The sequence below is a fragment of the Triticum urartu genome, chromosome 5A (genome assembly GCF_056163025.1).
Source record: "Triticum urartu cultivar PI428250 chromosome 5A, HENAU_Tu73, whole genome shotgun sequence".
Lineage (NCBI taxonomy): Eukaryota > Viridiplantae > Streptophyta > Magnoliopsida > Poales > Poaceae > Triticum > Triticum urartu.
This window is the reverse complement of record NC_141877.1, coordinates 479,371,244-479,398,349: the sequence shown is the minus strand read 5'-3', so window position 1 is coordinate 479,398,349 and position 27,106 is coordinate 479,371,244. Positions and strand designations below refer to the sequence as shown.

General features: G+C 45.6%; 1 pseudogene; it reads right to left on the bottom strand.

The window, feature by feature from the left end:
• Positions 1–276: 276 nt before the first annotated feature.
• On the bottom strand, positions 277–27,070 carry LOC147972110 (uncharacterized; annotated as a pseudogene).
• Positions 27,071–27,106: the final 36 nt, after the last annotated feature.

The following is a 27,106-nucleotide window of genomic DNA, read 5'->3' as shown; positions in this document are numbered from 1 at the left end:
GTCCTTGCGTGGTGGAGAAGAGGCGGCGGCGGCGCAAGAGGCGGCTAGGGTTAGGTCTTCCGGCTTCCTAAGGGAAGCCGAGCAAATACTGATTACTTTTTACTTGATTAGATTGATACATCTTCTCTCTTTATATAGAGAGATTTACTTGACTTCTAAGCAAACGACCCTAATAACGATAAGATAACTGTGCTAAGTCCCCAATAACGATAAGATAACTTGGGCCACAGCCCATTGGGCCACAGCCCATTGGGCTAAGCCCCTAATATGCCGGTCATAACACTTCTCCCCGCCTGCACAAACAGCTCGTCCTCGAGCTGTAAGGCGGGGAAGCGCTTGCTGAACTCCTCGAGGTGATCAACCAGCGTCAAACACCTCCGCGACAGCTAGGGAGACAAGGTCGCCGAGCCCGGCGGCGACGGTGTCCTTCGCAATGTAGTCTGCAGCCTCCAGGTAGAAGAGTCGGGGGCAGACGTGACCAGGCATGTAGGTCTCATCGCAGTTGAAGCACAACCCTTGGCGGCGACGCTCGAATAGCTCGGCCGAGGTGAGCCGGCGGAACGGGTGCGCCGCGGTCGCGGCAAGGGGTGCCGCGGAAGCCTGAGTAGGCCAACCCTGGGCGGGAACATCCGGCCAGGGTGGCGGCCCAGCGGCCCGGGATGGTGATGCCTGCTAGATGCTACCGCACGATGCTCGAACGCGCGGGCGTAGTACATGTCCGTCTGGAGGTCCTGGGGTCCCTGCAGCTCGACGTCCACGCGAATATGATCTGGCAGACCTTCGACGAAGAGTTCAGCCCGCTGGTGAGCCATCACGCTGGACGTGTGGCATGCCAGGGCCTGAAAGCGGTCGGTGTAGTCCTGCACTGTAGAGGTGAAGGGAAGGCGGCCCAACTCCACCAGCCGGCTCCCACGTATCGGTAGTCCAAATCAAAGGAGGCAGAACTCGCGAAAATGCTCCCATGGGGGCATGCTGCCCTCGTCCTGCTCGAGGGCGTAGTACCACGTCCGTGCGGCACCGCGGAGGTGATAAGAGGCGAGCCAGGTGCGGTCCGACGCGAGCATCCATTGCCCCCGGAAGAACTGCTCGCACTGGTTGAGCTAGTTGAGGGGGTCCTCGGGGCCGTCGTAGATGGCGAAGGCGAGCTTGGCGAAGCGCGGCAGTGTCTGAGCATGACCGCCGTGAGTGTACGGCTCGGCGGTATGGAGCAGCGAAGAGTATGGCGTTGGTCCGGTGTGCACATGTGGTCCGTAGGAAAGCGGTGGCCCGTCAAAGCCAGCATGGAAACCCGCGGAGTCGGAGGGCCCGTCGTATGACAGGGAGGGCGTCGGCTGGTCCGCAGCCATGATGTGGACTGGCGGCGGTGACGTCGCGGCCAACCAGACTGGAAGTTGGGACGGCGAGGGCGGGAACCACACTTGCTGAATCGGCACGCCCGCCGGCGCGGTTGTAGTTAGCCCGGTGCTGGACGACGGAGGCGCCGACAGCGGCTGAAGGAAATATGCCCTAGAGGCAATAATAAAGTTATTATTTATTTCCTTATATCATGATAAATGTTTCTTATTCATCCTAGAATTGTATTAACCGGAAACTTAGTACATGTGTGAATACATAGACAAACAAAGTGTCACTAGTATGCCTCTACTTGACTAGCTCGTTAATCAAAGATGGTTATGTTTCCTAACCATGGACATGAGTTGTCATTTGATAAATGGGATCACATCATTAGGAGAATGATGTGATTGACTTGACCCATTCCGTTAGCTTAGCACTTGATCGTTTTAGTTTACTGCTATTGCTTTCTTCATGACTTATACATGTTCCTATGACTATGAGATTATGCAACTCCCGATTACCGGAGGAACACTTTGTGTGCTACCAAACGTCACAACATAACTGGATGATTATAAATGTGCTCTACAGGTGTCTTCGATGGTACTTGTTGAGTTGGCATAAATCGAGATTAGGATTTGTCACTCCGATTGTCGGAGAGGTATCTCTGGGCCCTCTCGGTAATGCACATCACTATAAGCCTTGCAAGCAATGCAACTAATGAGTTAGTTGCGGGATAGTGCATTACGGAACGAGTAAAGAGACTTGCCGGTAACGAGGTTGAACTAGGTATTGAGATACCGACGATCGAATCTCGGGCAAGTAACATACCGATGACAAAAGGAACAACGTATGTTGTTATGCGGTTTGATCGATAAAGATATTCGTAGAATATGTAGGAGCCAATATGAACATCCAGGTTCCGCTATTGGTTATTGACCGGAGACGTATCTCGGTCATGTCTATATAGTTCTCGAACCCGTAGGGTCCACACGCTTAACGTTCGGTGATGATCGGTATTATGAGTTTATGTGATTTGATATACCGAAGGTAGTTCGGAGTCCCGGATGATATCGGGGACATGATGAGGAGTCTTGGAATGGTCGAGACGTAAAGATCGATATATTAGACGACTATATTCTGACATCGGAAAGGTTCCGAGTGATTCGGGTATTTTTCGGAGTACCGAGGAGTTACGGAAATACGGGAAAGAAGTATTGGGCCTCATGGGCCAAGTGGTGGAAGAGAGGATCCAGGGCGCGTGGCTCCCCTAGCCCAAACCGAATTGGTCTAGGGGGCCGGGCCCCCTTTCCTCCTTTCCTCCCTTTCCTTCCTTCTCCCTCTCCTCCTTCCTTTCCTCCTCCTAGTAGGAGTAGGAAAGGGGAGTCCTACTCCTACTAGGAGGAGGACTCCACCTCCTGGCGCGCCCTACAGGGACTGGCCGGCCTCCCCCCTTGCTCCTTTATATACGGGGGCAGGGGGCACCCTAGAACACACAAGTTGATTGTTCCAAGCCGTGTGCGGTGCCCCCCTCCACCATAATCCACCTCGATAATATCGTAGCGGTGCTTAGGCGAAGCCCTGCGTCGGTAGCAACATCATCACCGTCATCACACCGTCGTGCTGACGGAACTCTCCCGCGAAGCTCTGCTGGATCGGAGTTCGTGGGACGTCATCGAGCTGAACGTGTGCTGAACTTGGAGGTGCCGTGCGTTCGATACTTGGATCGGTCGGATCGTGAAGACGTTTGACTACATCAACCGTGTTCTCATAACGCTTCTGCTTAAGGTCTACGAGGGTACGTGGACGATACTCTTCCCTCTCGTTGCTATGCATCACCATGATCTTGCGTGTGCATATGATTTTTTTTGAAATTACTACGTTCCCCAACAGTGGCATCAAGACAGATTTATGCGTAGATGTTATATGCACGAGTAGAACACAAGTGAGTTGTGGGCGATACAAGTCATACTGCTTACCAGCGTGTCATACTTTGATTCGGCGGTATTGTTGGATGAAGCGGCCCGGACCGACATTACACGTACGCTTACGCGAGACTAGTTCTACCGACGTGCTTCTCACACAGGTGGCTGGCGGGTGTCAGTTTCTTCAACTTTAGTTGAACCGACTGTGACTACGCCCGGTCCTTGTTGAAGGTTAAAACAACACTAACTTGACGAAATATCGTTGTGGTTTAGATGTGTAGGTAAGAACGGTTCTTGCTCAGCCCGTAGCAGCCACGTAAAACTTGCAACAACAAAGTAGAGAACGTCTAACTTGTTTTTGCCGGGCATGTTGTGATGTGATATGGTCAAGGCATGATGCTAAATTTTATTGTATGAGATGATCATGTTTTGTAACACAGTTATCGGCAACTGGCAGGAGCCATATGGTTGTCGCTTTATTGTATGAAATTCAATCACCATGTAATTGCTTTACTTTATCACTAAGCGGTAGCGATGGTCGTGGAGGCTATAGTTGGCGTGACGACAAGGATGCTTTGATGGAGATCAAGGTGTCAAGCCAGTGACAATGGTGATCATGACGGTGCTTTGGAGATGGAGATCACAGGCACAAGATGATGATGGCCAATATCATATCACTTATATTGATTGCATGTGATGTTTATCCTTTATGCATCTTATTCTGCTTGATTGACGGTAGCATTATAAGATGATCTCTCTCACTAAATTTCAAGGTACAAGTGTTCTCCCTGAGTATGCACCGTTGCCAAAGTTCGTCGTGCCAAGACACCACATGATGATCGGGTGTGATAAGCTCTACGTTCATATACAACGGGTGCAAGCCAGTTTTTGCACACGCAGAAATACTTGGATTAAACTTGACGAGTCTAGCATATGCAGATATGGCCTTGGAACACTGAGACCGAAAGGTCGAGCGTGAATCATATAGTAGATATGATCAACATAGTGATGTTTACCATTGAAAACTACTCCATCTCACGTGATGATCGAACATGGTTTAGTTGATATGGATCACATGATCACTTAGATGATTAGAGGGATGTCTATCTAAGTGGGAGTTATTAAATATGTTTAATTGAACTTTAATTTATCATGAATTTAGTCCTGATAATATTTGCATAACTATGTTGTAGATCAATAGCTCGCGATGTAGCTCCCCATTTATTTTGATATGTTCCTAGAGAAAAACTAAGTTGAAAGATGTTAGTAGCAATGATGCGGATTGGATCCGTGATCTGAGGATTATCCTCATTGCTGCACAGAAGAATTATGTCCTTGATGCAACGCTAGGTGACAGATCGATTGCAAGAGCTGATGAAGACGTCATGAACGTTTGGCGAGCTCGATATGATGACTACTTGATAGTCTAGTGCATCATGCTTTACGGCTTAGAATCGGGGCTTCAAAGACGTTTTGAACGCCACAGAGCATATGAGATGTTCCAAGAGTTGAAATTATTATTTCAGACTCATGCCCATGTCGAAAGGTATGAGACCTTTGACAAGCACTTTGCCTACAAGATGGAGGAGAATAGCTCACCTAGTGAGCATGTGCTTAGAATGTCTGCGTACTACAATCACTTGAATCAAGTGGGAGTTAATCTTCCAGATAAGATAGTGATTGATAGAGTTCTCTAGTCACCATCACCAAGTTACTGGAACATCGTGATGAACTATAATATGCAAGGGATAACGGAAACGATTCCCAAGCTCTTCGTGATACTGAAATCGACGAAGGTAGAAATCAAAAAAAGCATCAAGTGTTGATGGTTGACAATACCACTAGTTTCAAGAAAAGGGCAAAGGGAAGAAGGGGAACTCCAAAAAGAACGGCAAGCAAGTTGCTGCTCAAGTGAAGAAGCCCAAGTCTAGACCTAAGCATGAGACTAAGTGCTTCTACTGCAAAGGGACTGGTCACTGGAAGCAGAACTGCCCCAAGTATTTGGCGGATAAGAAGGATGGAAAAGTGAACAAAGGTATATTTGATATACATGTTATTGATGTGTACTTTAATAGTGTTTATAGCAACCCCTCAGTATTTGATACTAGTTCGGTTGCTGAGATTAGTAACTCGAAACGGGAGTTGCAAAATGAACAGAGACTAGTTAAGGGTGAAGTGACGATGTGTGTTGAAAGTGGCTCCAAGATTGATATGATCATCATCGCACACTCCCTATACTTTCGGTATTAGTGTTGAAGCTAAATAAATGTTATTTGGTGTTTGCGTTAAGCATGAATATGATTTGATCATGTTTATTACAATACAGTTATTCATTTAAAGTCAAAGTATAATTGTTGTTCTGTTTACATAAATAAAACCTTCAATGGTCATACACCCAAGGTGAATGGTTTATTGAATCTTGATACGTCTTCAACGTATCTATAATTTTTGATTGCTCCATGCTATATTATCTACTGTTTTGGACTATATTGGGCTTTATTTTCCACTTTTATATTATTTTTGGGACTAACCTATTAACCGGAGGCCCAACCCAGAATTGCTGTTTTTTGCCTATTTCAGTGTTTCAAAGAAACGGAATATCAAACGGAATCCAAATGGAATAAAATCTTCGGGAACGTGATTTTCTCACCAAACATAATCCAGGAGACTTGGACCCTGCTCCAAGGAACAAAAGAGGCGGTCACGAGGGTGGGGGGCGCCCCCCTAGGGCGCGCCCCCTGCCTCGTGGGCCCCTCGTTGCTCCTTCGGTGTACTTCTTCCTCCTATATATACACACGTACCCCCAAACGATCAGGACAGGAGCCAAAAACCTAATTCCACCGCCGCAACTTTCTGTATCCACGAGATCCCATCTTGGGGCCTGTTCCGGAGCTCCGCCGGAAGAGGGCCATCACCACAGAGGGCTTCTACATCATCATAGCCTCTCCGATGAAGTGTGAGAAGTTTACCTCAGACCTTCGGGTCCATAGTTAGTAGCTAGATGGCTTCTTCTCTCTCTTTGAATCTCAATACAAAGTTCTCCCCCTCTCTTGTGGAGATCTATTTGATGTAATCTTCATTTTGCGGTGTGTTTGTTGAGACCGATGAATTGTGGGTTTATGAACAAGTCTATCTATGAATAATATTTGAATCTTCTCTGAATTCTTTTATGTATGATCGGTTATCTTTGCAAGTCTCTTCGAATTATTCATTTGGTTTGGCCAACTAGATTGGTAGTTCTTGCCATGGGAGAAGTGCTTAGCTTTGGGTTCGATCTTGCGGTGTCCTTACCCAGTGACAGAAGGGGCAGCAAGGCACGTATTGTATCGTTGCCATTGAGGATAACAAGATGGGGTTTATTTCATATTGCATGAATTTATCTCTCTACATCATGTCATCTTGCTTAAGGCGTTACTCTGTTTTTAACTTAATACTCTAGATGCATGCTGGATAGCGGTCAATGAGTGGAGTAATAGTAGTAGATGCAGAATCGTTTCGATCTACTTGTCACGGACGTGATGCCTATACACATGATCATGCCTAGATATTCCCATAACTATGCTCAATTCTGTCAATTGCTCAACAGTAATTTGTTCACCCACCGTAGAATACTTATGCTCTTGAGAGAAGCCACTAGTGAAACCTATTGCCCCCGGGTCTATTCTCATCATATCAATCTCCATCACTTTAATCTTGCTTTGCTTTTTTACTTTGCTTTTACTTTTTACTTTGCATCTTTATACCAAAAATACCAAAACTATTATATCTATCAGATCTCACTCTCGTAAGTGACCGTGAAGGGATTGACAACCCCTAATTGCGTTGGTTGCGAGTAGCTATCGCTTTGTGCAGGTACGATGGACTTGAGCGTGGCCTCCTACTGGATTGATACCTTATTTCTCAAAAACTGAGGGAAATACTTACGCTACTCTGCTGCATCATCCCTTCCTCTTCGAGGAAAACCAACGCAAGCTCAAGACGTAGCAAGAAAGATTTCTGGCGCCGTTGCCGGGGAGTCTACGCAAAAAGTCAACATACCAAGTACCCATCACAATCCCTATCTCTTGCATTACATTATTTGCCATTTGCCTCTCGTTTTCCTCTCCCCCCAATTCACCCTTGCCGTTTTATTCGCCCTCTCTCTCTCTATCCTTCCTCTCTATTTGCCTCTTGTTTGCCCGCTTGCTTTTTGTTTGCTCGTGTGTTAGATTGCTTGTTTGTCGTGATGGCTCAAGATACTACCAAATTGTGTGACTTCACCAATACCAATAATAATGATTTCCTTAGCACTCCCATTGCTCCTCTTACCGATGCTGAATCTTGTGAAATTAATACTGCTTTGTTGAATCTTGTTATGAAAGATCAATTCGCCAGCCTTCCTAGTGAAGATGCCGCTACTCATCTGAATAGCTTCGTTGATTTATGTGATATGCAAAAGAAAAAAGATGTCAATAATGATGTCGTTAAATTGAAGCTATTTCCTTTTTCGCTTAGAGATCGTGCTAAAGCTTGGTTTTCGTCTTTGCCTAAGAATAGTATTGATTCATGGAACAAGTGCAAAGATGCTTTTATCTCTAAGTATTTTCCTCCCGCTAAGATCATCTCTCTTAGAAACGATATTATGAACTTTAAACAACTTGATCATGAACATGTTGCACAAGCTTGGGAGAGAATGAAATTAATGATACGTAATTGCCCTACTCATGGTTTGAATTTGTGGATGATTATACAAATTTTTTATGCCAGATTGAATTTTGCTTCTAGAAATCTTTTAAATTCGGCCGCGGGAGGCACCTTTATGGAAATCACTTTAGGAGATGCTACTAAACTCCTAGATAATATTATGGTTAATTATTCTCAATGGCATACTGAAAGATCTTCTAAAAAGTGCATGCGGTAGAAGAAATTAATGTGTTGAGTGGAAAGATGGATGAACTTATGAAATTATTTGCTACTAAGAGTGTTTCTTCTGATCCTAATGATATGCCTTTGTCTACTTTGATTGAGAATAACAATGAATCTATGGATGTGAATTTTGTTGGTAGGAATAATTTTGGTAACAACGCTTATAGAGGGAATTTTAATCCTAGGCCATATCCTAGTAATCCTTCTAATAATTATGGGAATTCCTACAACAACTCTTATGGAAATTATAATAAGATGCCCTCTGAATTTGAGAATAGTGTTAAATAGTTTATGAATTCACAAAAGAATTTTAATGCTTTTCTTGAAGAGAAATTGCTTAAAGTTGATGATTTGGCTAGGAACGTTGATAGAATTTCTCTTGAGGTTGATTCTTTAAAGCTTAGATCTATTCCTCCTAAGCATGATATCAATGAGTCTCTCAAAGCCATGAGAATTTCCATTGATGAGTGTAAGGAAGGAACCGCTAGGATGCGTGCTTCCAAAGATGCCTTTATTAAAGCGTGTTCCTCCAATTCCTACGAAAATCAAGATGAAGATCTAAAAATTATTGATGTGTCCCCTATTAAATCTTTATTTTGCAATATTAATCTTGATGAAACTGAATATGATCTTCCTTTACCTAGAAGGCGTTCTAAAAATTCAAAGTATTTAGATCTTAATGATGAAATTGATGAAAGTGGGATTGAAAGAATAAAAATCTACATGTTGCTAAACCCACTATATTGGATTTCAAGGAATTTAATTATGAAAGTTGCTCTTTAATTGATTATATTTCCTTGTTGCAATCCGTGCTAAATTCTCCACATGCTTATAGTCAAAATAAAGCCTTCACCGAACATATTGTTGATGCCTTGATGCGATCTTATGAAGAAAAACTTGAGTTGAAAGTTTCTATCCCTAGAAACCTTTATGATGAGTGGGAACGAACTATTAAAATTAAAATTAAAGATCATGAGTTTTATGCTTTGTGTGATTTGGGTGCTAGTGTCTCTACTATTCCCAAGACTTTGTGTGATTTACTTGATTTCCGTCATTTTGATGATTGCTCTCTAAACTTGCATCTTGCGGATTCCACTATTAAGAAACCTATGGGAAGGATTAATGATGTTCTTATTGTTGCAAATAGGAATTATGTGCCCGTAGATTTCATTGTTCTTGATATAGATTGCAATCCTTCTTGCCCTATTATTCTTGGTAGACCTTTCCTTAGAACGGTTGGTGCGATTATTGATATGAAGGAAGGGAATATTAGATTTCAATTTCCATTAAAAAAGGGCATGGAACACTTTCCAAGAAAGAAAATAAAATTACCATATGAAACTATCATGAGAGCCACTTATGGATTGCCTACCAAAGATGGCAATACCTAGATCTATCCTCGCTTTTATGCCTGGCTAGGGGCGTTAAACGACAGCGCTTGTTGGGAGGCAACCCAATTTTATTTTTATTACTTGCCTTTTGCTCCTGCTTAGTAATACATAAATTATTTAGCCTCTGTTTTGGTTGTGTTTTTTGTGTTTAATTAGTGTTTGTGCCAAGTATAACCGTTGGGAAGACTTGGGGAAAGTCTTGTTGAACTTGCTGTAAAAAACAGAAACTTTAGCGCTCACGAGAACTGCTGTCATTTTTATTTGAAGAGTGCTATTTAGTTAACTATTTTTTCAGATGATTAATAGATAAAATCCTCACGTCCAGCAATTTATTTTAGAATTTTGGGGGTTCCAGATCTTGCGCTAGCTACAGATTACTACAGACTGTTCTGTTTTTGACAAATTCTGTTTTTCGTGTGTTGTTTGCTTATTTTGATGAATCTATGGTTAGTAAAATAGTTTATAATCCATAGAGAAGTTGGAATACAGTAGGTTTAACACCAATATAAATAAATAATGATTTCATTACAGTACCTTGAAGTGGTCTTTTGTTTTCTTTCACTAACGGAGCTCACGAGTTTTCTATTTTGAGTTTTGTGTTGTGAACTTTTCAAGTTTTGGGTGAATTCTTTTGATGGATCATGGAACAAGGAGTGGCAAGAGCATAAGCTTGGGGATTCCCATGGCACCCCCAAGATAATCCAAGTACACCAAAAAGTCAAAGCTTGGGGATGCCCCGGAAGGCATCCCCTCTTTCGTCCACTTCCATCGGTAATTTACTTGGAGCTATATTTTTATTCACCAACATGATATGTGTTTTGCTTGGAGCGTCTTGTATTATTTGTGTCTTTGTGTCTTAGTATTCCACAATCATCCTTGCTGTACACACCTTTTGAGAGAGCCATACATGAATTAAAATTTGATAGAATACTCTATGTGCTTCACTTATATCTTTTGAGCTAAGTAGTTTTGCTCTATGTGCTTCACTTATATCTTTTGAGCTAGATAATTTTGCTCTATGTGCTTCACTTATATCTTTTGAGCTAGATAATTTTGCTCTAGGTGCTTCACTTATATATCTTTTGAGCTAGATAATTTTGCTCTACGTGCTTCACTTATATCTTTTGAGCTAGTTAATTTTACTCTATGTGCTTCACTTTTATCTTTTGAGCGTTATAATTTTGCTCTATGTGCTTCACTTAGATCTTTTAGAGCGCGGTGGTGGATTTGTTTTAAAGAAACCATTGATCTCTCATGCTTCACTTAAATTATTTTGAGAGACTTAATAGCATGGTAATTTGCTTAATAATAATATGCTTGGTATTCAAGATTTGTGAAACTTTCTTTTGAGTGTGTTGAATATTAAGAAAAGATTGAAGCATGATAATTGTTTTGAGATATGGAGGTGATAATATTAAAGTCATGCTAGTTGAGTAGTTATGAATTTAAATAATACTTGTGTTAAAGTTTGTGATTCCCGTAGCATGCACGTATGGTGAACCGTTATGTTACGAAATCGGAGCATGATTTGTTTATTAATTGTCTTCCTTATGAGTGGCGGTCGGGGACGAGCGATGGTCTTTTCCTACCAATCTATCCCCCTAGGAGCATGCGCGTAATACTTTGCTTTGATAACTTCTAGATTTTTGCAATAAGTATATGAGTTCTTTATGACTAATGTTGAGTCCATGGATTATACGCACTCTCACCCTTCCACCTTTGCTAGCCTCTCTAATACCGCGCACCTTTCGCCGGTATCATACACCTACCATATACCTTCCTCAAAACAGCCACCATACCTACCTATTATGGCATTTCCATAGCCATTTCGAGATATATTGCCATGCAACTTTCCACCACCTAGTTCATCATGACACATTCATCATTGTCATATTGCTTAGCATGATCATGTAGTTGACATAGTATTTGTGGCAAAGCCACCGTTCATAATTTCTTCATACTTGTCACTCTTGATTCATTGCATATCCCGGTACACCGCCGGAGGCATCCATATAGAGTCATACTTTGTTTTAGAATCGAGTTGTAAATAAATAAAAGTGTGATGATCATCATTCAATAGAGCATTGTCCCAATAAAAAAAGAGAAAGGCCAAAGAAAAAAAGAAGGCCCAAAAAAGAAGAAAATAAATAAAAAGGGGCAATGCTACTATCCTTTTTTCCACACTTGTGCTTCAAAGTAGCACCATGATATAGCAAGTCTCATATATTGTGCTTCAAAGTAGCACCATGTTCTTCATATAGAGAGTCTCATATGTTGTCACTTTCATATACTAGTGGGAATTTTACATTATAGAACTTGGCTTGTATATTTCAATGATGGGCTTCCTCAAAATTGCCCTAGGTCTTCGTGAGCAAGCAAGTTGGATGCACACCCACTAGTTTCTTTTTGAGCTTTCATACATTTATAGCTCTAGTGCATCCGTTGCATGGCAATCCCTACTCACTCACATTGATATCTATTGATGGGCATCTCCATAGCCCGTTGATACGCCTAGTTGATGTGAGACTATCTTCCCCTCCTTTTTGTCTTCTCCACAACCACCATTCTATTCCACCTATAGTGCTATATCCATGGCCCATGCTCATGTGTTGCGTGAAGATTGAAAAAGTTTTGAAAAAGTTAGAGTATGAAACAATTGCTTGGCTTGTCATCGGGGTTGTGCATGATTTAAATACTTTGTGTGGTGAAGATGGAGCATAGCCAGACTATATGATTTTGTAAGGATAACTTTCTTTGGCCATGTTATTTTGAGAAGACATAATTGCTTTGTTAGTGTGCTTGAAGTATTATTATTTTTATGTCAATATAAACTTTTGTCTTGAATCTTTCTAATCTGAATATTCATACCACAATTAAGAAGATTTGCATTGAAATTATGCCAAGTAGCACTCCGCATCAAAAATTCTCTTTTTATCATTTACCTACTCGAGGACGAGCATGAATTAAGCTTGGGCATGCCTGATATGTCTCCAACGTATCTATAATTTTTGATTGCTCCATGCTATATTATCTACTGTTTTGGACTATATTGGGCTTTATTTTCCACTTTTATATTATTTTTGGGACTAACCTATTAACCGGAGGCCCAGCCCAGAATTGCTGTTTTTTGCCTATTTCAGTGTTCCAAAGAAACGGAATATCAAACAGAGTCCAAACGGAATAAAATCTTCGGGAATGTGATTTTCTCACCGAATGTGATCCAGGTGACTTGGACCCTACTCCAAGGAACAAAAGAGGCAGCCATGAGGGTGGGGGGCACGCCCCCTGCCTCGTGGGCCCCTCATTGCTCCTCCGGCATACTTCTTCCTCCTATATATACACACGTACCCCCAAACGATCAGGACAGGAGCCAAAAACCTAATTCCACCACCGCAACTTTCTGTATCCATGAGATCCCATCTTGGGGCCTGTTCCGGAGCTCCGCCGGAAGAGGGCCGTCATCACGGAGGGCTTCTACATCATCATAGCCTCTCCGATGAAGTGTGAGTAGTTTACCTCAGACCTTCGGGTCCATAGTTAGTAGCTAGATGGCTTCTTCTCTCTCTTTGAATCTCAATACAAAGTTCTCCCCTCTCTTGTGGAGATCTATTTGATGTAATCTTCTTTTTGCGGTGTGTTTGTTGAGACCGATGAATTGTGGGTTTATGATCAAGTCTATCTATGAATAATATTTGAATCTTCTCTGAATTATTTTATGTATGATTGGTTATCTTTGCAAGTCTCTTCGAATTATCCGTTTGGTTTGGCCAACTAGATTGGTAGTTCTTGCCATGGGAGAAGTGATTAGCTTTGGGTTCAATCTTGCGGTGTCCTTACCCAGTGACAGAAGGGGCAGCAAGGCACGTATTGTATCGTTGCCATCGAGGATAACAAGATGGGGTTTATTTCATATTGCATGAATTTATCTCTCTACATCATGTCATCTTGCTTAAGGCGTTACTCTGTTTTTAACTTAATACTCTAGATGCATGCTGGATAGCGGTCGATGAGTGGAGTAATAGTAGTAGATGCAGAATCGTTTCGATCTACTTGTCACAGACGTGATGCCTATACACATGATCATGCCTAGATATTCCCATAACTATGCTCAATTCTGTCAATTGCTCAACAGTAATTTGTTCACCCACCGTAGAATACTTATGCTCTTGAGAGAAGCCACTAGTGAAACCTATGGCCCCCGGGTTTATTCTCATCATATCAATCTCCATCACTTTAATCTTGCTTTGCTTTTTACTTTTCTTTTACTTTTTACTTTGCATCTTTATACCAAAAATATTATATCTATCAGATCTCACTCTCGTAAGTGACCGTGAAGGGATTGACAACCCCTAATCGCGTTGGTTGCGAGTAGCTATCGCTTTGTGCAGGTACGAGGGACTTAAGCGTGGCCTCCTACTGGATTGATACCTTGGTTCTCAAAAACTGAGGGAAATACTTACGCTACTCTGCTGCATCATGCCTTCCTCTTCGGGGAAAACCAACGCAAGCTCAAGACGTAGCAAATCTCGATCGTAGTAATACACATATTCATAATATTGAAGCCAAAAGATGCAAAGTTAATAATGATAGTGCAACTTATTTGTGGCACTGCCGTTTAGGTCATATTGGTGTAAAGCACATGAAGAAAATCCATGCTGATGGGATTTTGGAATCACTTGATTATGAATCAGTTGATGCTTGCGAACCATGCCTCATGGGCAAGATGACTAAGACTCCGTTCTCCGAAACAATGGAGCGAGCAACAGACTTGTTGGAAATAATACATACTGATGTATGTAGTCCGATGAGTGATGAGGCTCGCGACAGGTATCGTTATTTTCTGACCTTTACAGATGATTTGAGTAAGATATGGGTATATCTTGATGAAACATAAATCTGAAACATTTGAAAAGTTCAAATAATTTCAGAGTGAAGTGGAAAATCATCGTAACAAGAAAATAAAGTTTCTACGATCTGATCGTGGAAGAGAATATTTGAGTTACGAGTTTGGTCTTCATTTGAAACAATGCATAATAGTTTCGCAACTCACGCCACCTAGAACACCACAGCGTAATGGTGTGTCCGAACATCGTAACCGTACTTTATTAGATATGGTGCAATCTATGCTGTCTCTTACCGATTTACCATTATCGTTTTGGGGTTATGCATTAGAGACAGCTGCATTCACGTTAAATAGGGCACCATCTAAATACGTTGAGATGACGCCATATGAACTGTGGTTTGGCAAGAAACCAAAGTTGTCGTTTCTTAAAGTTTGGGGTTGTGATGCTTATGTGAAAAGGTTTCATCCTGATAAGATCAAACCCAAATCGGAGAGATGTGTCTTCATAGGATACCCAAAGGAGACAGTTCAGTACACCTTCTATCACAGATCCGAAGGCAAGACATTCGTTGCTAAGAATGGATCCTTTCTAGAGAAGGAGTTTCTCTAGAAAGAAGTGAGTGGGAGGAAAGTAGAACTTGATGAGGTAACTGTACCTACTCCCTTATTGGAAAGTAGTTCATCACATAAATCTGTTCCTGTGACTCCTACACCAATTAGTGAGGAAGCTAATGATGATGATCATCTAACTTCAGATCAAGTTACTACAGAACCTCGTAGGTCAACCAGAGTGAGATCTGCACCAGAGTGGTACGGTAATCCTGTTCTGTATGTCATGTTACTTGACCATGACGAACCTACGAACTATGAGGAAGCGATGATGAGCCCTGATTCCGCGAAATGGCTTGAGGCCATGAAATCTGAGATGGGATCCATGTATGAGAATAAAGTATGGACTTTGATTGACTTGCCCGATGATCGGTGAGTCATTAAGAATAAATGGATCTTCAAGAGGAAGACGGACACTGATAGTAGTGTTACTATCTACAAAGCTCGAATTATCAAAAAATGTTTTTGACAAGTTCAAGGTGTTGACTACGATGAGTTTTTCTCACTCGTATCAATGCTTAAAAGTCTTTCCGAATCATGTTAGCAATTGACGCATTTTATGAAATCTGGCAAATGGATGTCAAAACTGTATTCCTTCATGGATTTCTTAAAAGAAGAGTTGTATATGATGCAACCAGAAGGTTTTGTCGATCCTAAAGGTGCTAACAAAGTGAGCAAGCTCCAGCGATCCATCTATGGACTGGTGCAAGCATCTCGGAAGTTGGAATATATGCTTTGATAAAGTGATCAAAGCATATGGTTTTATACAGACTTGCGGTGAAGCATGTATTTACAAGAAAGTGAGTGGGAGCACTACAACATTTCTGATAAGTATATGTGAATGACATATTGTTGATCGGAAATAATGTAGAATTTTTTGGAAAGCATAAAGGAGTGTTTGAAAAGAGTTTTTCAAAGAAAGACCTCGATGAAGCTGCTTACACATTGAGCATCAAGATCTATAGAGATAGATCAAGACGCTTGATAAGTTTTTTCAATGAGTACATACATTGACAAGATTTTGAAGTAGTTCAAAATGGAACAGTCAAAGAAGGAGTTCTTGCCTGTGTTGCAAGCTGTGAAGTTGAGTAAAGATTCAAAACCCGACCACAGCAGAAAATAGAAAGAACATGAAAAATCATTCTCTATGCCTTAGTCATAGGTTCTATAAAGTATGCTATGCTGTTTACCAGTCCTATTGTATACCTTAGCATCTTTCTGACAAGGGAGTACAATAGTTGATGAAGCTATGTACCTAGGGTAGGGTCATGGACCTGTCCTAACTGCCCTACCCAAGGACATCTCTAGAAGAAATCACCTTTCAATCGACTTGGAGGTGTTCCACTCGACAGACTCGAAGATACTCGACCAAGAAGCAATCACTCGACCAAGATCCAACCACTCGACGGCCAGGAGACCTAAAGTCACTCCGCACGCTAACGGTCGGTCATTAAGTAACTTTTATGGTCATCATAGCACTTTATTAGGGGCGTTACCAGTAATGCCCGACCTTAATGTACTTAAAACCCTACATAACTGAGGGCCGGAGGGGTCTGGCGAACTCTATATAAGCCACCCCCTCCTCAGTGTAAAGGGCTCGCACCCCTGTAATTCATACACACATAATCCAGTCGACCGCCTCCGGGCTCCGAGACGTAGGGCTATTACTTCCTCTGAGAAGGGCCTGAACTCGTAAACCTCGTGTGCTTACAACTACTCCATAGCTAAGATCTTGCCTCTCCATACCTACCCCCCTACATTACTATCAGACTTAGAACCACGACAGTTGGCGCCCACCGTGGGGCCGGTGTCTTAGCGATTTGTTGGAGGAGTTGCAATCTTTTCCGATCCAAATCATCATGGTTTTTGGCGGAGTTTTGGTGGAGGGCCGCGAGATCCGTCTCGGCGCGCTCACGCTCATCACCGACGACTCCTCTTGGCTTCAGGAGGCTCCGCTCGACGTGGACGCACTCCCTGTCCGCGGGGCAATGCACTTTCGCGCATGCGTCCGCGGCGTCCTATTGCGGCAACCGTCGACCCATTATCGGTCGACCCCTGTGTTGTCCTCCCTCCCTGTTTCTCGCCGGCGCAAGCGCTCTGGTCGGTCGAGACTTCAGCGGTGGGTGAGACACGCGGTGGCACGCCAGTCGGCCACCCCTCAAGTCGCGGCGATCGAGCCCGACGAATCCCTCTACGTCCTGTTCGACCTGTCGACTTGCTCCGCAGAGACCGCATCCGAGTGCGACAGCAGTGATCCGGCGGCGGAGGTTCTGATGGTCGATGGACCGCCCAGTCCTCCCGGTTTTCCCCGCACCGACGGAGGCGACCCGTCGCATCCCCATGAGGAATATCTCCCCGAGCCTCTCACGTCGCTGCAGAGAGAAGAACTTTGTCGCCGGAACATGGATGCAGTGCACACTCCTATCGTTGGAGAAACCCCCAAGGCTTGTGCCTTGGAGGACGCGCGCCTGGCAAACTTGGCTGAGCGCACTCGACTGGAGAACCTCTAGCGGGCACTCGACGAGCGTGCGCGACAACGGGTTCCAGAATCCAGTCGACATCAGCTCTTTCCGCCCCCGCAGGTATATCAAACTCCGATTTAGAATTTAGCAGCTGCAGCCCGTATAGCAGAGTCGATTCAGCCTTCCCAGTCAGAGGCCGGCAGAGGCTTGCTGCAGATCAGAGCGTTACTCCGGGCAGCAGGAGACCAGAATTCCGCTGTTTCTCAGTCGCGGAACAGGATTCATAGCAGATCCATTACTGCAGACACAGTCCGGTCGGCTCATAGCCCAAGATCGCCCCCGAGGCGTGCGGGACGTGGGAACCGGCGTGATCAGTACGGAAACCGTGAGCAGTATGATCACCAATTCGATCGTGACAATCGACGTCGAGTGCCCACCCCTCCCCCGAGGAGTGGATCATATGTGCCTCGACAGCAGGATGACAGGCGCCCTCATAGCGTTGGGCGAAGGATTCCAGTCGACCCCAGGGAACCAGGCTTTGATGCGAGATCCATTCTCATTCAAGGTTTGGTCGACAGGAACATAGCTCACCGAAAAGGTCATGACAGAGATGCACCTACCAGCAGCAGAGTACATGTTTCGGGGCCAGAGTGCTTTAGTAGAGCCATCAGGGTCGCTGTGATTCCTCCCAACTTTAGGTTGGCGACTGGAGTCAGTAAGTTCACTGGTGAGTCCAAGCCCGATACTTGGCTTGAAGACTACCAAGTGGCTATCCAGATTGGCGGTGGCAATGATGAAGTGGCCATGAAGCACCTGCCTCTCATGTTGGAGGGCTCGGCCAGAGCGTGGCTGAATCAGTTAGCACCTAGCAACATTTACACTTGGGAAGATCTCGCCCGAGTGTTTGTCACCACATTTGAAGGAACATGCAAGCGACCGGCAGGGCTGACGGAACTGCGGTCTTGCGTGCAGAAGCCGAATGAAACTTTGAGGGATTACATCCAGAGATGGATCATGTTACATCACACGGTAGAGAATGTGCCTGATCACCAAGCAGTCTGTGCCTTCAAAGAAGGCGTCAAGTACAGAGAACTGAATCTGAAATTCGGTCAAACCGAAGAAATGTCTCTGAATCGGATGATGGAGATTGCCACCAAGTACGCTAATGGTGAAGATGAGGATCGACTCCGGAGTGGCAAGCACAAGTCAGTCGCCCAAGAAACCGGAGGAGGAAATTCCAATCGGAAACAGAAGCGGAAAGCCGAGCCAGCTGCTCCTGGGGAAACCTTGGCTGTAACTCAAGGAAAGTTTAAGGGGAAACCCAAAGGGCCTTGGAACCCCAAGAAAGTTAAAGACCAAGACAGAAATGATGTGTTGGATTTGCCATGTCACATCCACACCAAGAAAGATGAAGAGGGTAAGCTCATTTACCCGAAAAATACCACTCGACAGTGTCGGCTCTTGACCCAGCAGTTCCAGGGCAAACAGCCCAAAGATAAGGAAAAGGAGTCGGACAAAGTTGAGGACAAGGAAGACAGTGATGATGGATACCCCCAGGTCAATTCCACCTTGATGATTTTTTCTGATGTTGAAAGCAAAAGTCGACTGAAAGTTATCAACTGTGAGGTGAATATGGTTGCTCCCGCGACACCTAGTTATCTGAAGTGGTCTCAGACTGCCATCACATTCGACCAGTCCGATCACCCGACGCACATTGCCACCCCTGGGAGGCAAGCTTTGGTGGTCGACCCAGTTGTTGAAGGCACTCGACTGACCAAAGTCTTGATGGATGGTGGCAGTGGTTTGAACATACTGTATGCTGAGACGTTGAAAGGGATGGCCATTCCGATGTCCAGACTCAGTACCAGCAACATGAGTTTCCATGGAGTCATTCCTGGGAAGAAGGCTGAGTCACTCGCCCAAATTGCTCTTGATGTGGTTTTCGGTGATTCCAAGAATACAAACTTTTATGCCCCACCTTAAATTTGCCTCGGAATGCCGAGTGGTTTTTGTAACCGTTAAACTCTTTCGGGCTGAATGCCCGAGCACTTCGATCTGCGGTCTGGAACCTTTAGGATTTATCTGAACTTGGTTTATCGTTGAATATCTTCACGAATTCTCCATTGAGTGGAACTCGTTCTTCACTCGAGACAACTTTTGTATTTGTGGCGCAGCTCCGAAGGAGAAGGTAGCAGTCGACCTGCACCTCGTCATCCTTGCGGGTCGGGATGGAGCGCACGTTGTATTTGTGGCGAAGCTCCGAAGGAGAAGGTGGCAGTCGACCTGCACCTCGTCGTCCTTGCGGATTGGGATGGAGCACACGTTGTATTTGTGGCGAAGCTCCGAAGGAGAAGGTGGCAGTCGACCTGCACCTCGTCGTCCTTGCGGATTGGGATGGGTTTCATACTTAGGCGAGTACTGGACTGCAACTAAGCCTCCGAGTGGGAGGGTCGCTCTCCACTCGGTAGGATTTTTCAAACTTAGGTGAGTACTGGACTGCAGCTAAGCCCCCGAGTGGGAGGGCCGCTCTCCACTCGGTAGGATTTTTCAAACTTAGGCGAGTACTGGACTGCAGCTAAGCCCCCGAGTGGGAGGGCCGCTCTCCACTCGGTAGGATTTTTCAAACTTAGGCGAGTACTAGACTGCAGCTAAGCCCCCGAGTGGGAGGGCCGCTCTCCACTCGGTAGGATTTTTCGAACTTAGGCGAGTACTGGACTGCAGCTAAGCCCCCGAGTGGGAGGCTGGCTCACCACTCGGTAGGATTTTTCAAACTTAGGTGAGTATTGGACTGCAGCTAAGCCCCCGAGTGGGAGGCTGGCTCACCACTCGGTAGCATTTTTCAAACTTAGGCAAGTACTGGACTGCAGCTAAGCCCCCGAGTGGGAGGGTCGCACTCCACTCGGTAGGATTTTTCAAACTTAGGCGAGTACTGGACTGCAGCTAAGCCCCCGAGTGGGAGGGTCGCTCTCCACTCGGTAGGATTTTTCAAACTTAGGCGAGTACTGGACTGCAGCTAAGCCCCCGAGTGGGAGGGTCGCTCTCCACTCGGTAGGATTTTTCAAACTTAGGCGAGTACTGGACTGCAGCTAAGCCCCCGAGTGGGAGGCTGGCTCACCACTCGGTAGGATTTTTCAAACTTAGGCGAGTACTGGACTGAAGCTAAGCCCCCGAGTGGGAGGCTGGCTCACCACTCGGTGGGATTTTTCAAACACTTAGGCGAGTACTGGACTGCAGCTAAGCCCCCGAGTGGGAGGCTGGCTCACCACTCGGTAGGATTTTCAAACACTTAGGTGAGTACTGGACTGCAGCTAAGCCCCCGAGTGGGAGGCTGGCTCACCACTCGATAGGATTTTCAAACACTTAGGCGAAACGGGTTCGCAGCTAAGCCTCCGAGTGGGAGCTGGCTCACCACTCGGTAGGAAATTATTTTTACAAACTTAGGCTAAACGGATTCGCAGCTAAGCCACCCACTGGGGGATTTCTCACGCAAACAAAAACAAAAACAATCACTGGGAAAATTATAATGCTCTTGTCTTTGATAAATAAACTACAGAAGTTTTTCTTATTACATCTCATCCGAGTGAGAATTCAAGTATAAAAGGGGCGGAGCAGCTCCGCATTCCAGGCTCGTGGCTCATCAATCTGGCGATCGACATTATAAAGGTGGTACGCTCCATTGTGGAGGATTCTGGTGACTATGAAGGGACCTTCCCAAGTAGGAGCGAGTTTGTGTGGTTTCTGTTGATCCACTCGGAGGACTAAGTCTCCTTCTTGGAAGGCTCGACTCTTCACATTTCTGGCATGGAATCGATGCAAGTCTTGCTGATAGATGGTAGATCGGATCATGGCCATTTCTCTTTCTTCTTCCAGGAGGTCGACTGCGTCCTGCCGGGCTTGTTCTGCTTCATCTTCAGAGTAGAGCTCGACTCGGGGTGCGTTGTGAAGCAGGTCACTCGGCAAAACTGCTTCGGCTCCGTAGACCAGAAAGAATGGGGTTCTTCCAGTCGATCGGTTCGGGGTTGTCCTCAATCCCCAAAGAACTGATGGAAGCTCGTCGACCCATGCACCTGCTGCGTGCTTGAGATCGCGCATCAGTCTGGGTTTCAGTCCTTTGAGAATTAAGCCGTTTGCTCTTTCCGCTTGTCCATTCGACTGGGGGTGAGCGACTGGAGCGTAGTCGACTCGTGTGCCTTGAGAGGCGCAAAAGGCTCTGAATTTGTCAGAATCGAAGTTTGACCCATTGTCAGTGATGATGTTGTGCGGAACTCCATATCTGAATATCAACTCTCTGATGAAACTGATAGCAGTGCAAGCACCAAGATTCTTGATAGGCTTAGCTTCAATCCATTTGGTGAACTTGTCGACTGCTACTAGAACATGAGTGAAGCCGCTCCTGCCCGTTCTCAGTGGTCCAACCATGTCCAGTCCCCAAACAGCGAAGGGCCAGATGAGTGGAATGGTTTTCAGGGCTGACACGGGTTTGTGTGACATATTGGAGTAAAACTGACATCCTTCACATTTGTCGACTATCTCTTTCGCCATTTCATTCGCCCTTGGCCAGTAGAATCCCGCTCGGTATGCTTTAGCCACAATGGTCCGAGAGGACGCATGATGACCACAGGTCCCCGAGTGGATATCATCAAGGATTATCTGACCTTCTTCTGGTGTTATACACTTCTGACTGACTCCAGTCACGCTTTCTCTATACAACTGTCCCTTTATGACTGTAAAGGCCTTGGATCGACGGACGATCTGTCGAGCCTCTTCTTCGTCCTCTGGGAGTTCTTTCCTTAGGATGTACGCGATGTACGGTACTGTCCAGTCGGGAGTGATGACCAAAACTTCCATGATCAGGTCGACCACAGCTGGAACTTCAACTTCAATCGGATCCGTGGCACTTTTTGGCTGCGGGGCTTCTTCAGTGAAGGGATCCTCCTGAACTGATGGTGTGTGGATGTGTTTCAAAAACACATTGCTGGGAATGGCTTCTCTTTTGGAACCTATTTTCGCCAAATCATCAGCTGCTTGATTTTTCAGTCGGGGTATGTGAAGAAGTTCTAACCCCTCGAATTTCTTCTCCAGCTTTCTCACTGCATTGCAATAACCAGTCATGGCCGGACTTCTGACGTCCCACTCCTTCATCACTTGATTAACCACCAAATCTGAGTCGCCATAGACCATGAGGCGACGGACGCCGAGTGAAATGGCCATGCGCAACCCATATAAAAGTGCTTCATATTCTGCTTCGTTATTGGAGGAATCAAAGTGGATTTGAAGGACATATCTGAGCTTATCTCCTCGGGGGAGACCAATACTACCCCGGCACCAGAACCATTCAACATTTTGGAACCGTCGAAGAACATGGTCCAATGCTCCGAGTGAACCTGAGTCGGCAGCTGTTGTTCAATCCACTCGGCGACGAAATCTGCTATTGCTTGGGACTTGATAGCTTTCTTTGCCTCAAACTTGATATCTAGAGGAAGGAGTTCAATCGCCCATTTTGCCACTCGACCAGTTGCATCTCTGTTGTGCAGGATCTCTGACAATGGAGCGTCGCTGACGACTGTAATGGAATGATCAGAGAAGTAGTGAGCAACCTTCTTTGTGGTCATATAAATCCCATATACAAGCTTCTGATAATGAGGATATCTTTGCTTTGACGGGGTCAAAACTTCAGAAACATAATATACTGGGTGCTGAACTTTGAAGGCTTTTCCTTCTTCTTCCCGCTCGACCGTAAGTACCGTACTGACGACTTGTCCCGTGGCGGCGATGTAAAGCAGCAAAGGCTCTTTGCTGATTGGATCAGCAAGCACCGGCTGGGTGGAGAGCAGAGCTTTGAGCTCTACAAACGCTGCATCAGCTTCAGGAGTCCACTTGAACTTGTCTGACTTCTTCATCAATCGGTGAAGAGGCAATGCCTTTTCACCGAGACGAGAGATGAATCGACTTAAAGCGGCCAAGCAACCAGTAAGCTTCTGGACGTCGTGCACTCGCACAAGACGTTTCATCCGGAGTATAGTACCGACTTTTTCTGGATTGGCGTCGATTCCCCGTTCGAAAACGAGAAAACCGAGTAACTTTCCGCCAGGAACTCCGAATGTGCACTTTGATGGATTAAGCTTGATATCATACCTCTTGAGGTTGGCAAAGGTTTCAGCAAGGTCAGTCAGCAGGTCGGAACCCTTCCGTGACTTGACCACAATATCATCCATGTATGCTTCCACATTCTGACTGATTTGAGTGAGCAAACACTTCTGACTCATCCTCATGAATGTGGCTCCGGCATTCTTGAGGCCGAATGGCATGGTAACGTAACAGAAGCACCCGAATGGAGTGATGCAAGTTATTTTGATCTCGTTAGGTCCATACAGACGGATCTGATGGTACCCGGAATAGGCGTCTAAAAAAGACAGTCGCTCACATCCCGCAGTCGAGTCGACTATCTGGTCGATGCAGGGGAGAGGAAAATGATCTTTCGGGCAGGCCCGATTGATATGTTTAAATTCAATGCACATGCGAAGTGACTTGTCCTTCTTGGGGACCATGACAACGTTGGCGAGCCACTCGGAGTGGTAAATCTCTCGGATGAACTCCGCTGCTAAGGGCCGAGCCACCTCCTCACCAATAGCCTTTCTCTTCTAGATGGCGGACCATCGGAGATGTTCTTTGACGGGTTTCACCTTTGAGTTGACTCGTAGGCGGTGCTCAGCTAGCCCCCTGGGAACACTCGACATGTCAGAAGGCTTCCATGCGAAGATGTCCCAGTTCTCACGGAGGAACTGGATGAGCGCTTCTTCCTATTTGGAGTCGAGTGTTGTTGAGATATGAGTCGGAGCAGCACTGGGATCGGTCGGGTGAATGTGAACCGACTTTGTTTCACCAGACGACTGAAAAGCTGATTCTGTAGCGAGCTTCTTGGATCGCAACAAATCACTTGGGTCTGCAGTCTTCTGGTACTCCTGCAGCTCCACCACTGCCATGTGAGCATCAGCGATCTTTGAGCCTTTCTGAAAACACTCTTCTGCTTTCTTCCGATTGCCCGTAACAGTGGTCACACCTTTGGGACCAGGCATCTTCAATTTGAGATACACATAACATGGCCGAGCCATGAAGCGTGCGTAAGCTGGCCTGCCCAAAATAGCGTGATAAGCACTCTGGAAATCCACAACTTCGAACGTCAACTTTTCTCTGGGTGTTGGCGACCTTGATTGCTGCCAGCTTATCTTGTCGCACCTCCTTGCAGTGGACACGAACCAAAGACAGAGCCACATCAGCACCACACCGGGCAAAAGATTTCTTCCACTCCTGCACTCGACCAGGGATCTCGTTAAGTCGAGTCATCAGAGACTCGAGATCATTCTGGAGCGTGGCCCCTAGCCAAATTGCCGTGTCGATCCGTGACGTGGCGACCTTCAGTCGAGCCAAGTAGTCGACAACACCGTCAATGCGGGATTCCAGTCGGAGCAGATTCATGGCAGTTTCATCTTTCACGGGAGAGTTGATGGGGTCCAAACCTGGCTCAATCCGCCCAGTCTCCTCCTCGAAGTTCTGGTAAAACTCTGCATTCACGATCCAAGGATAAGTCAATTTTCGTATGCTGAGTCAACAAAAAAAGAAAAACATCAGTCGGAACAAAATGTATACCTTCAAGCTTGATGAACAACTTCTTGGCAAGGCTCAGATAACTCTCTAGATCGTTCCTCCTGCGAGCGATGCCTTCCATCTTCTCGTACAGGTTGATATTGTTTTTCTTCAAGCGCGTGCACTCCTTGTTGGCTTTGTTCAGGAAGATTTCATCTTGGCGTTCTCTTCTTCCAATTGGCCGACTGAAGCCAGTTTCTGTTCAGCCAGAGCGGTTTTGTCATCAGCTTTCTTTTGAGCAGCAGCCAAATCCTGATCCTTCTTCGCCAGAGCTTCGTTCAGTTTTTCTGCAAAGAAATGGTGCTTGATTCAAAAAGAGCAGAAGGGTACTCAAGCCTAAGACAAACCAGTCGACAAGCTCGTCTTACCATTGGCGTCGTCGTTGGCCTTTTGCAGCTCTGTCTTGGCCAATTCCAAGTCAAGGTTTAGCTGGATCTGCTGTTTCTCCAAGTCAGCAAAGCGAGCTCCAAGATCACAAGATCTTTGCAATCAGGGAGGGGAAGTTATTTTACAGCGAAAAACGACAAAGACAATCAATACTAAGACTACGGTCGACTGCCTGCAGTCCACCATAGTCTCAGGGACTACACCCAGTGGGTGCACTTTGCGTGCCCCCACCGGTTCAGTTTACACTCGACACAGCCAGACCAGATCGAGTGAAATAATCAAAATACAAAGACTACAGTCGACTGCCAGCAGTACACCGTAGTCTCGGGGACTACACCCAGTGGGTGCACTCAGCGTGCCCCCACTAGTCCAAAAATTCAATCGACGCACCCAGTGGGTGTACAGATGCAAAGATTTTCAGAAAGAGAGTCTCCAGATAGCATATCCTAACAGAACAAGCGGTGACCAGCTAACCTGAACATTGCTTTGGAGAGCCGAGCTGGCATCATAGGCGACCTGACTGGCGTCCCGCACCATCTTCACCTTCTCCATCATAATGCCCACCTGGCGTATGGCTTCCTTGGCAGCATTCACTTCGTCCTCTGGGACATGATGGATCACAAAAACTGAAGGTGGGTCGGCAGGAGCTTGAGCAGTCGACGAAGAAGGCAGGGCACTCGACAATGGTACGACGAAGGTAACAGAACCCCGATTGGCATCACCAGCGTCCTGAACGACTGGTTCCGCCATCGGCGTCGACTGTGGCACCTTGCTTGCAGGAGCTTTCCTATTTTTCCTTGTCAAAGACCTCTCAGGCTCTTCATCATCATCATCGGGGAGGTCAATAATGTTAGGAGTTGTTCAAAGATCAATCGCCAAAATCACATCACCCAATGGTACACATTGCAGTTGAGTCGACCAAATAAAGACAGAATGACATAAATCATACCCAGATTGGAAGTGACTGCATCCTCCATTACCTCATCCTCATCTCTGTAAGCTGAGGTCCCGGAAGTAGCAGCGCTGCTAGTTCCAAAGTTCGTCTGGTTAAATCAAGAAAAAATAAACAGCACGGAGCGTCGAGTGAATACAAAGGGAGACACTCACACAGAAGCGACGGGGATGTCAATCTTAATCTTCGGCAATGCCTTCCGAGGCTTTTGCTCTGCAACTTTGAGATGCTTTGACACTTTTTCAGTTGGGGTTGGTGAAGATGTCCGAGGACGCTTTGAAGACTGACCAGTCTGGGCAATCGCCTTTTCATGGGCGCTCGGTCGTTCTTGGTCAAGCTTGGATCACCTCTCCCTGCGAGCAGGCGACTCGACTTCTTCTTCGTCACTTGAGTCATCGCTTTCTTCATCCTCTTCTCCGTCAGAATGCCATTCGCCACTGTCGCCGCCGCTCGCCTCTCCTTCCGGATCTTTCTCTTGCTCTCTGTTGGGCACTGAGTACATTTTGATAAGGGCCTGAAAGAAAGCAGGAAGAATAAAGTCAGTCGACGCAGTATGGACAGCTGCGCGAGTGAATTCAGATTATAATCAAAAGCTCAGAATCGGACCTTTTCTGGTTCATGGGACTGGTCGAATGGAGGAACTCTCCTGGCTCCCC